The sequence below is a fragment of the Spinacia oleracea genome, chromosome 6 (assembly GCF_020520425.1).
Source record: "Spinacia oleracea cultivar Varoflay chromosome 6, BTI_SOV_V1, whole genome shotgun sequence".
Taxonomy (NCBI): domain Eukaryota; kingdom Viridiplantae; phylum Streptophyta; class Magnoliopsida; order Caryophyllales; family Amaranthaceae; genus Spinacia; species Spinacia oleracea.
Genome location: NC_079492.1, coordinates 107,482,808 through 107,495,227, shown reverse-complemented (window position 1 = coordinate 107,495,227; position 12,420 = coordinate 107,482,808). Strand labels below are relative to the sequence as shown.

At 43.4% G+C, this 12,420-nt stretch overlaps 1 long non-coding RNA gene and 1 pseudogene across 1 annotated transcript; both read left to right on the top strand.

The window, feature by feature from the left end:
* Positions 1–33: 33 nt before the first annotated feature.
* Positions 34–2,375, top strand: LOC110781896 (uncharacterized). The gene is made up of 3 exons (XR_002531851.2): positions 34–316; positions 860–942; positions 1,990–2,375. It is a non-coding gene; the product is annotated as an uncharacterized lncRNA (long non-coding RNA).
* Positions 2,376–3,150: 775 nt separating this feature from the next.
* Positions 3,151–4,647, top strand: LOC110781907 (anthocyanidin 3-O-glucosyltransferase 2-like; annotated as a pseudogene).
* The last annotated feature ends 7,773 nt before the right edge of the window (positions 4,648–12,420 follow it).

Genomic DNA, 12,420 nt, shown 5'->3' with positions numbered 1-12,420 from the left:
AAAAAACCATTGGCTTATATGAGGCCTCCAAACCCTCAACCATGCTTTCTCATTCACTCCCTCCAATCATATTCTCCACATTTACAAAATTCAAAATTATAACAAAATATCTATTATGAAGTTAACTGTAGAACACAACCCACATTCCCCTCCCTTACCTAACCGTCAAAAAAAAAACTCATCTATTTCCTCTCTACCCGCCTCCATCAAAGAATAACATTCATCAATCGATCACCACCGTCACCGATCTTCTTGCTGGCAAACAATCCGTGTCATCGTTGTGTTGCCACCGCAACTGCCTTCGAGTGCTTGTCAGGTTAGTGTCTATTTTTATACCTTAAATTCATGTCAATTAGTTTTTATAGGCTATGGAGTTTGAGTTGTGACGGAGGTTTTGATGGGTGATTGGATTTTGTTAGAACATATGCTACTATATTCTCATTAATATCATTGATAGTGTAACGTTAATCAAAGCAAATTGTGACTTGCCATAATAAGTGTGATTGGAAATCAATAGTTAGCATTATAGGCGTGATTTGATTAGCATATTCAATGAAAGTTGTGGAAGGAAACAGTGGCACTGTGGCAAAGCATTGTATTGATTCTCTTGTCTACTTTATAGTCCCTTTATCTAATTCAAGAAAAAAATGGGATGGATTTTTTTAGTTTCTATGTGGAAAAGCACGGGATATATAGAGTATATCTTGAATTACTTTGTCCTTTTCTGATTCAGTAGTTTTAAATTTAGTTTTTGATTGTCGATAATTCGTTATTGGGATGATAGTTGAAGTAACTGACAAATTTATGCTTCCCTAATGGCTAAATTTGATTGTCGTATATGATATCACTTAATATAAAGAGCAACATGAAGCGAGTATACAGAGCAAGCAGGAGGCTTCTATGCGAAGAGAAAGAGCATTAGCTTACGCATTCACTTATCAGGTATTATATTTGTATTAACATATATGATTGTCTCATTGTTTGGATGTTAACTTTTCGCTTAATGATAAACTTTGTGTGGGAAGAATTAATTTGTAGGAACCGGTGCTTTCGTTCAGGAACCAGAAAGCCCTCCACATTAAAAATAAATTAAGGAAATTGATTAACATCGTATATATAATACAAGATATTCTACTCTAACTCAACTCTAATAACACAACTCCACATAAATTAGGATACTACTAGTATAATACCCGTGCGATGCACGATTTTTATAATCTATACATAAATTTGTATGAAATCTGTTAGAAAATTATCACCAAATTAGAGCTTACATGTATTCTCCAAATTAAAATTAGTTACTGATAAATTTATCATTGCTTATTCGGTGTCTTATTTATCAAACCAATAAAAACAAATAAGAGTACATAGATAAAACGAAAATTTCATGAAATACCCTGAATTTTGCCATAATTCATCAAACGCCCATCAAGTTTGAAAAATTCATAAATATCCCAAATATCCTTTTATAACGTCATCATCCCTAATGAAAGGAGGAAGGGGAGAGAGAAAAGAAAAAGAAATGGGTGGGTTAATGGGGAATTAGGTGGGTAATTAGGAATTAGGGAGGTTAATTAGGGATTAAATCAATTACATCTAATTACCCACCTAATCCCTATATACTCCCTCTGTCTTTAATAGATTGCCCCATTTCATTTTTTATGGTCTTTAAAAATAGGACATAAACTTAAATAATTCTCGATCATACACGCGTAAAAATTATAAAAATAAATAAATCATATTCTGTAAATATATATTGAAATGAAACTAACAAGACCCCATATGACTACTTTTTTTTAATAGTTTAATAGTTTAGTGAGAGCCCAAATGCAGAATTAATTAAGTTTAGGGTAAATTGTTCTGTGTTGATAAACACAAATTAGTTAATTTTAGAGTTAGTTGTGTTGAAGCTTTATATATGTAGTTGAGTAGTGACTGACGTTGTGTTTTACATGGTGCTTCTACTTTATATGCCTCCCACACACACAGTGCCTCCATTCAAGAATTAAGAAACTTGCTACAACCCTGATGCGTGACCAGAGTGTTGAAACAGGCCCCCATTCGCCTGATCTCCTAGACAAACAACTGGGTTTTCTCACTCGAGTCGTTTTGGATACTGCTCCTCTTGGTTCAAACTTTGGAGATTGCAGCACTGAGTGTTTTTTTCCCGATCAGCCTGCCCGAGAAATGAGAAAAAAGACTATATAATTAGGCACATTGCGGGCTTATAAACGAGTGAACACTCTACTCTTTACAATTTCTTTTTCATGTAAAGACATTCGTATATATCCGTATATTGTTGCACTTTATTGTTAATAGAGACATGTCAAAATTTGTTGTATATGAATGTTATGAACATTTTTTCTTACCTAATACTCCCTCTGTATTTATTTAATAGATATACTTGGTCAGGTACGGGTATTAAGAAAAAGAATTGAATGAAATAAAGTAATAAAACAAGTGGGGTTGAGTAGATATTTTAATAAGAAAAACGAGTGGGGACCATGTCATTTTAGGGAGTGGGGGTGGGGTGTAGATATATTATTTAATTAGATGGTGGGGTTGATAAGTTACTAAAAATGGCAAATGTATCTCTTAAATAAATACGGCCGAAAAAAGCAAGTGTATCCCTTAAATAAATACAGAGGGAGTATTTTTTTAGGCGAGCAAAAGAAGAAAGTGATACTGAGATTTTGATTTTTCGATGGTATATTTTTTTTGTGCGAATGAGCCACAAAGGCGAGGATGAGAATCGATCAACCTGAAATCTGGATAAAGCTCTTACCAACTGAGCTATCCTTCACTTTTCGATGGTATATTTTAGTTGTAACAAAATAATTTTAAGTTTTTTAATACGCACGCACACATCGCGTGCATATAAGAACTAGTATACCAAAATTAGAATTGTAGTCCAATTCTAATAATTATCCTTCCGTAACACCCTTAACCAAAAGTTAGTTCCCAGCTAAGCAATGACGTCACGAGTTGCCATTAAATTATATTGCATGTATTTAATTAAATAAAAATAGACCTGGTAAATGGCAAAGAGTGATTTTAATTCCTTTTTAAGTGGTATATAAATACAAGTAGAATAAGTCAATAAGCTATATCGATCGACAATAAGAGAAGTGATCGATCGACAATGTCTAAAAGAGCAGAGATTGTCACTTAGTCTCAACCATTGAATTCGCCAAGCTCATTACCAAACATGATGATCGTATTTCAATATTAATCATCATTTTTCACATGCCAATCCATAATCCCACCATCGTCAATGGCTACATCGAATCTCAATCCAATCACGTCGACCCAGATCGCATTATCTTCCTTACTCTTCCACCTATCTCCACCCCACCGGATCCAAAATCCAGCAACTTTTTTTACGACATTGTTGACCTCCAAAAGCCCCTTCTCAAGGCGTGTTCGTGTTTGATCTCGTTTGTGTCAACTTGATTGACGTTGCTCAAGAATTCCAAGTCCCTTGTTATATATACTTCACTTCTGGGACTTCCCTGTTGAATGTCATGTTCCATCTTCAAACACTGGTTGATGACAAGGTTAATACTTTTTGATAAGGATAGTGGACGGTCATTTAGCAAGGAGGTTTAGAGAAACTAAAGGTATTCTCGTTAATTCTTTCATGGAGTTGGAAACGTCAATCATACAGAGTCTACAACATATATTCCTGCTATTTATCCCGTGGGACCCATTATGGCTCTCGATGATCACATTCGTGCTGGTGGGCCTCAAGAAGAGGACCGCAGCTCGGTTATGCGGTGGCTTGATGAACAACCTTCGGCCTCGGTGGTGTTGTTATGTTTCGGGAGCATGGGAAGCTTTGATGAGGAGCAAATGAAGGAGATAGCCGACGGACTAGATCGTTCTGGGCACCGTTTCTTGTGGTCCTTAAGAAGACCATTATCTGAGAGCAACTATATTCTTCCTAGTGAGAATGAAACTTTCGAGGATGCTCTCCCTCAAGGCTTCTTAGATAGGACGATTAATAGAGGCAAAATAATAGGGTGGGTCCCACAAGCTCGGGTACTGGATCATCGAGCTGTTGGTGGGTTCGTGTCACATTGTGGGTGGAACTCAATACTGGAAACTGGAAAGCGTATGGTTTGGAGTCCCAGTTGCTACATGGCCAATGCACTCGGAGCAACAATTAAACGCGTTTGAAATGCTAAAACAAGTAGAACTAGCAGTGGAGATTAGAATGGATTATCAAACAAACTTAATCAAGGAAGATGCAAATATTAGGGTCACAAGTCAAGAGGTTGAGAATGGAGTGAAAAAATTAATGAGTATCAATGACGCATTGAGGGAAAGAATACAAGAGATGAAGAACACAAGTAGGAAGGTTTTAGAATGTGGTGGATCTTCTCATAATTCTATAACTAGTTTTATCACCCAGGTTTTAGAATATGTTTGACATGTTGTTAGGGGGGAAAATACCCTCTTGGTGACGTAGGCAAACGTGGCAAAGCATTGCATACGTGGCTGCCAGCAAAGCACATATTGGCTCCGTTCGAACTCACTCTCAACTGTTGGGATCAAAACAGTCGTTGTAAACCCTTGATGAAGTAGGCCTTCATTACGCATTTATTGTTTAATTATGTGCAATTAAGCACAAACGTTACACTTTTATTGTAAATGCCTATAAAATGGCTTAGTCTTGTCTATTTTACATACACGATTTCTAAGCAATAATAAACCTACTACCATCCATGCTATTACAACTTGCTCTCACTATTTTCAATTATCTAGCTCGATCGATTGTTAGCACCATCATCAAGGCAAGCTCGTCTCTAAGTCGAATTTGCCCAAAACAATTTGGCGCCCACCGTGGGGCTGACAATCAAAAACAGCTTGATAATACCATTCCAATCACCATGGCCGGAAATACTAGCTCATCCGACGATATTACTCGTCCCTTCGAAGCCATGGAGCAGCGCATCAACATCCTCCAAAAGGAAAATGAAGCATTGCACTCTCAAGTCAGGTCCACCGCCTCCATCGCCACCGGATCCAGGTTCCAGTACCGGCGAGACACCTTCGGGCTAAACCGCCGCTTGGATCTTGACGCCGCTCCAGACCATCCCCTCCATGTACCCTTTGGCGAGCCTGGGGGCCCTGTCCTCGAACAGATCCGCGAGTTCGATCCGCTACCAAATCAGCCCCGCTCTAACCCGAGTTGGCTTCCACCACCTCCAACTCGACCATCCTCTGCAGGTACATCGGCGACAGTCGTCGCCACGACAGCTGCCCGGGTCGCCCCACCTCAGGTCGGCATGACGACATCTACCATGGTGTCGGCTCCCGCCTCTGTCCCGGCGTCTCGTCCGTTGCCACCCCTAATGGTAACCATGTCGATGCGTCTGCCCGTTACACTTCCGGCACAAGGATCAGCGCCAGTGACTCAAATGCCATGGGACCAACTCTTCTCTCAGCAAGTCGTCCAACATGTCGTCAACCTAGTCACTTCGGCGCCAGGAGTACCCCCCAGTTGATGGCGGTTCCTTTAGCCAGCCAGGCGCCACAAGCAGCGTTTCCAAATGCCCTAATGCGCCCTGACTCTTCTCGAAACTATTCTCCATACACTCCTCTTAACAGGTCAGTCGTTCCAGTTAGTCACGGTTTCGTAACTCCTTTCCCTTATGTTGCAGGTACCCACGCTACTCAAGGAACGCCCCCTTACATGCAACAAGTGGTGCCGCAGTTCACTCCTCACCAACCTCATGGTGTATATCCACAAAATACCTATTATCAACATCTCCAAGCCAGCCTTCCCGAAACATTCAGCCCCCTTGTCCCGGTGCTCAACAGCATCTGTGAGAACACCAATCATCAACTCCAACAAATCATGACTATGATAAACAAAATCCCAGGTGTGCAAACACCAATCAAAGAAGCCAGCCTAGACAGTTATGCCGACTCCCCATATGCCGACCCCATTGATGCAATCGACATCCCGAAGCGATTCAGCCCACCCAACATGCCCATGTATGACGGGACGACCGATCCAAGAGAACATATCTTGACCTACAAACAACGGATGATGACCATTCCGGTCCCCAAACACATGAGAGAAGCCAGCCTTTGCAAGGGGTTCGGTTCGACACTGGTTGGGCCCGCCTTGAAGTGGTTGACCAACCTGCCAAATGGATGCATCACCTCTTTTGCTCACCTCGACAACATGTTCAATCAACAGTTCGCTAGCAGCAGGTGCCTGGAGAAGCAGACAAGCGACCTATACCGAGTGATCCAACGCCCTGACTAACCCCTGAAGGATTATATAACCCGGTTCATCAGGGAGAAGGTGACTGTTCCTGAATGCGATGTCCCGACAGCTATCAAAGCATTCAGGCAAGGATTGTATGGCAAAACCGACCTCTGGAGGGATCTAATCAAATACCCCTGCAAGACGTTCGAAGATGCTCAAGCCAAAGCAATGGCCCAAGTAAGGTTGGAAGAAACTCTCCATTCCCGGAAAGGGGGTAATGACTACTCAAAGACGGAAAGACGATTGCCCTATCCCAAGAGAAACAACGATCGCCCTACTCCTTATTCCCAACCTCAACACGTAGCAGTGGTGGAAGATGACGACGACTCCGACTGGAAGAACAACCCGGATCTGCCTCCAAAAATTAACGGATATTCTATCTGTTTTGACACTGTAGGTCTGATGAACCACCTCTCGAAGATGGGGAAAGCAGTGCAGTGGCCACCAAAGTCCAGCAAACCCGAGTCGAAGAAGGATCCCTCAAAATGGTGTGATTTCCATGCCGACATCGGTCACACCACCAACGACTGCGTTGCGTTGAGGAGAGAAGTAGCCTATCTGTTGAAAAATGGTTACCTCAAGGACGTCATCTTAGACAAAGCTCGTGGTGTTGTCAACAAAGACAACTCTAACTCTCCATCTCGACCTCCTTCACCTCCCCCTCATACTAAAACTGTGAATTTTATTGCTGGAGGTTCTGACATTTGTGGTTTAACTTATTTTGCAGCGAAGAGACACGCCCGAGAAAATGAGGTAGATAGACCGGTCCGAGTCGTAGCCGCAAAATATCTAACCCCTATATCTTTTGATGAATCTGATGCAGGGGACATCTCGGATAAACATCATGACGGCTTGGTAATATCCATTCCTGTTGGAAACTGCATGATTAAGCGAGTCCTTGTCGACAACGGTAGCTCAACTAACGTAATGATGCTCGACGCCCTCAAAGAGATGGGGCTCAACCCGGATACAAATGTCGTCAAAAAGTCCACCGTGCTAATAGGGTTCAGTGGTGAAGCAAAGACCACCTTCGGAGAAGTTACCCTACCTGTTTACGCTCAAGGAATCAACCAATAGGTAAAGTTTTGTCTTATTGATTGCCCTTCATCTTACAAAATTATCTTGGGCAGGCCATGGATCCACGACATGAAGGCCATCCATTCGACATATCACCAAACCATCAAGTTCCCAACTCGATGGGGGGTTCACAAAATCAAGGGAGATCAACAAGAGTCCAAAGAGTGTTACAAGGCAGCCCTAAAGCCCTCAGCCACCAATAAATCCTCATTATAGCAATTACAGTCCAGTTCCGAACCAGCAAGCTACAAAGAGCCCAAGTCTGAACAACTCGACGAGGTTGTCTTAGATCCCACAAAGCCGGAACAGGTTGTTTTTATTGGATGTGCATACCCGACGACATCAGGTCGGAACTTGTCACGTTTCTCAAAGCCAATGCAGATTGCTTCGCGTGGTCCAATGAAGATATGCCAGGCATCAGCCCAGACGTCATCACTCACAAACTCAGTGTTGACCCCCGTCACAAGCCCGTCAAACAAAAACGGCGGAAGTTCGCTCCAGAACAAAACCAAATTATCAACAATGAAGTTCAGCAACTATTAGATACAGGAAAGATCAGGGAAGTAAAATACCCAGACTGGTTGGCCAATGTCGTCGTAGTCAGAAAGAAGAATGGGAAATGGCGAGTTTGCATAGACTTCACCGACATCAACAAGGCGTGCCCCAAAGATTCTTTTCCTTTACCCCACATCGACGCCATGGTTGATGCTACTGCGGGACATGAGATGCTCACATTCATGGATGCGTTCAGTGGGTACAACCAGATTTTGATGCACCCAGAAGACCAAGAAAAAACCGCCTTCATCACGGAGCGGGGAACTTATTGTTACAAGGTCATGCCGTTCGGTTTGAGGAATGCAGGCGCCACCTATCAACGCCTAGTCAACAAAATGTTCAGAAAACAGCTAGGGGATACAATGGAGGTCTACATCGACGACATGTTGGTAAAATCCAAGAAAGCCTCAGATCACATCTCGCATCTCCAACAAGCCTTCGACGTACTACGGGAGTACAGCATGAAGCTCAACCCCACCAAATGTTCATTCGGAGTCTCCTCCGGGAAGTTCTTGGGTTATATGGTTACTCAAAGAGGCATCGAAGCCAGTCCTGATCAGATCCGCGCAATCATCAACCTGCAATCACCTCGAAATCAAAATGACGTACAGAAGTTAGCAGGCAGAGTGGCCGCCCTCAACCGCTTCATCTCTAGGTCGTCCGACAAATGCAAATTGTTCTACGATATCCTTAGGAAGAACGAGAAGTTCAGCTGGACCGACCGACACGAAGCCTCATTGCAGCAACTCAAGCAGTACCTGTCAAACGCTCCGCTACTGTCCAAACCAAAAAACAACGAAGAACTACAGGTATACCTTGCAGTTATGGAGTCGACCATCAGTGCAGTATTAGTACGAGAAGAAGACGGAAAGCAGCTACCTATTTATTACGTCAGTAAGTCTTTACTTAGCGCCCAAACAAGGTACTCTCATCTCGAAAAACTTGTCCTTGCATTAGTCGTCGCTTCTGTTAAATTGTGCCCTTATTTTGAATGTCATCCTATCACTGTAAGAACTAACTATCCCATGAAGTCAATCATGAGGAAGCCCGAGTTGTCTGGCAGGATGTCCAAATGGGCAATACAATTGGGTTGTTATGACGTCAGATACGAACCTCGCACAGCCATCAAGTCGCAAGCTCTGGCTGATTTTGTGGCTGACTTCAGCCCGAGCCTCCAACACGAAGTCGATCGCGAAGTCAACATATTGACCACAGTGGATCCTCATCAACATGGACTCTGCATACTGACGGTTCCTCCAACATACGGGGGACAGGCCTCGGCATCGTGCTAAAGTCGCCACAAGGGGACACCATAGTACAGTCTGTTTGTTGCGAGTTCAAAGCTACCAACAACGAAGCAGAATACGAAGCCTTGATCCTGGGATTATCATTAGCACTCGACATGAATATCCGCCAACTTGAGGTGCGTTGTGATTCTTTATTGATTATCAGTCAGATTAACGGTTCGTATGCAGCGAAGGACTCAAAGATGCAGGCATACTTGGAAATAGCAAAAAGGCTCGTAAACAAGTTCGACTCATGCACCTTACAACAAATACCAAGAGATCAAAACACCCAGGCTGACGCCTTAGCCAACCTCGGCTCAAACATCAAACCCAAACTCACTTCCATCCCCGTAGTCCACTTAATGTATCCAGCCATCACCAAAGATAACCTACCCATCACCGAACAGTCCCAACCTACCCAAACGCCTTCATGGCGCGACCCCTACATACACTGGCTCAAACACAACACCACCCCACCTGGAGTCACCCACGAAAAATCCTTCCGCATGAAAGCCTCCAGATTTATCCTAATTCATGGAGTATTGTTCAGAAAATCAGTTGCAGGGCCGTACCTGAGATGCCTAGATCATGACGAGATCGAGTCGACACTGCGCAATATACATGATGGAGAATGTGGAAATCACGCCGAAGGAAGAAGCTTAGCTCACAAAGCCCTCACCATGGGATATTTTTTGCCCACCATGAAGAAAGACGCAATCGCCTTTGCTAAGAAATGCGACTCTTGCCAGCGGTTCGCATCTATCTCTCACCAACCTTGTGAAGTACTCCACCCCATCCTATCCCCTTGGCCCTTCATGAAGTGGGGGATGGACATAGTGGGACCCTTACCACAAGCATCCGGACAGCGCATCTTCATGTTGGCAATGACTGATTACTTCTCCAAATGGATCGAAGCAGAAGCTTTTAAGCGAGTTCGAGATACCAAGGTCATCTCGTTCATCAAACGAAACATCCTTAGTCGGTTCGGTATCCCCTCTGAGATCGTCTGCGACAATGGCTCTTAGTTCATCAGCAACAAAACCAAGGAATTCTGCAGTAGATATAACATCACCTTGCATACCTCAACACCAAGATACCCTCAAGCAAATGGCCAAGCCGAGTCAAGCAACAAAATCATCATCAACAACCTCAAGAAGCGCCTCGACGACGCCAAAGGAAGATGGGAAGACGAATTACCTATGATCCTTTGGGCTGACAGGACGACACCCAAGACGGCGACCAATCACACTCCTTTCTCCTTAGTCTTCGGTTGTGAGGCAGTCATCCCTCCCGAAGTCGAGCTCCCCACAGCAAGAAGCAGTTTCATGGCTCCAGGAATGAACAACTCAGTCTTGGCTTACGACATCGATACTGTCGACGAACTCAGAGAAGCAGCATTGGTCAGGATGGCGTCCTACCAACACGTAGTTGCAAAAAGCTACAACAAGAATGTGAGGGTTCGATTATTTCAGCAGGGAGATTGGGTTCTGCGCAAAGTTTTCCCAAACAAAAAGGATCCTCGACACGGGAAACTGGCCCCGACATGGGAAGGTCCTTATCAGGTCGTGAGACGAACAGGTCATGGTGCGTACGAGTTGGTTGACAAAGATGGCACTTCCATCCCAAGAAGTTGGAACGCAATACACCTAAAATTGTACCATTTCTGAACACTCAAACCTTTTTTTCTTGCTTTATAGTTTTTCCTAACACACAGGCACTCTAGCATTCGCCGTCATTATGACGACGCCCCCGAAACAGAGTGGGCACGACGTATCACAAAACCGGAAACATCTCGGACAGTATACATTCACGAGTAACAAGAAGTTAAGTCTCTCTCCTCTATCCTTTTTTTACTTCTTTTTTCTCTCTACATATTATTATCCTTACTGACTTAGGCATCAGAGGGCCGTTGGCTCCACCAACGGCCAATCCTCACGCCATCATTTTGTTTTGCAGACAATAACATGACGCCAACATAAAGTATACACTTAGAAGGAGTAACAAACATAAAGCATTCTCTAGACTTCGTCCAGTATCTCTCTTTAACCTTTCCTTTCTTTTTTCTCTTTGTCGTAATTCCCTCTCATTTTCATGTCGCTCTATGCTGACTTAAGCATCGGAGGGCCGTTGGCTCCACCAACAGCCAATCCTCATGCTCTGCTATGTTGAAAGTATGATGTCCACATGATGACGGATTCGACAAGAGGAGAAGAGATGAAGTGAAGTATACAACACATCATACAGGACAGAAAAATTCGAAATTTAGCACAAAGGTTCAAAAAAAAAGAAAAAAAAGAAAAACGAAGTGAAAGGAAACATTGTTAATTTTATTCAAACATGATTGTATGCATCACATATTACAATTTTACAAACTACGAAACACAATTTAGGCCATTACAAAAACGCCTGGTACACTACAAAGTACGTTACAGACTGGAATACAGATCTACATTTTCTACAGTATACATTTTTGCAGGTTCTCCTTTGACAGGCTGGAGACGTCTCCAAAGTCGAACTCGAGGTGTGTGCCCAACCTGCAAAACAAAAAACCAAATCAAAGCATATTTTTTCCAAACACAAAGCAAGCAACGCAGAATTTAAAACCCACAAAATATTTACACGACTTTCCCCCTTGGACAAGCCCAAAAACATCCAACAGACTGCCGCCATCAAGGCGAAACAAAGCCACAAATATGTTTTCGACCTTTCCAAAGGCCGAACACACAAAATATTGTTTAAAACAAACCATTGTTTGAAACACACACCATTAACATTTTAAATTTTTGAGGGGGGGGGGGGGGTCAGAACTACTCCTGAGGATCTGTTGGGCCTGCATTCTCCCCTTGTTTGCCATCGCCTGGTACCGCCACCGTCTCGGCATTGGGGCTGGTTGCAGTTGCACCCTCCTCAACGTCTTCTTCATCGCTAACGGCACCAGGGGGGATATAGTCCTCGGGGAATGTAGTGTTGAACTGGGCAATGTCTTCGTCAGGAGTCCAGTTCACATGTTTGCCCGCCTTGAATTCCTCCATCATCTCGGCCTTCATCTTCCAAGTGTAATAACCAGCACACTCGTAAATCCTCGCCTTGACTTTGGAGAGAGACGTCTTTAGCTCGTCAACCTCAGCGACCAGCGTCTCCTTCTCGGCATTCAACTGTGCGACCTCAGCAGCCCCCTTTTCTTGCGCCACTTGCAGCGCCTCAGCCCTGGCCGTCACC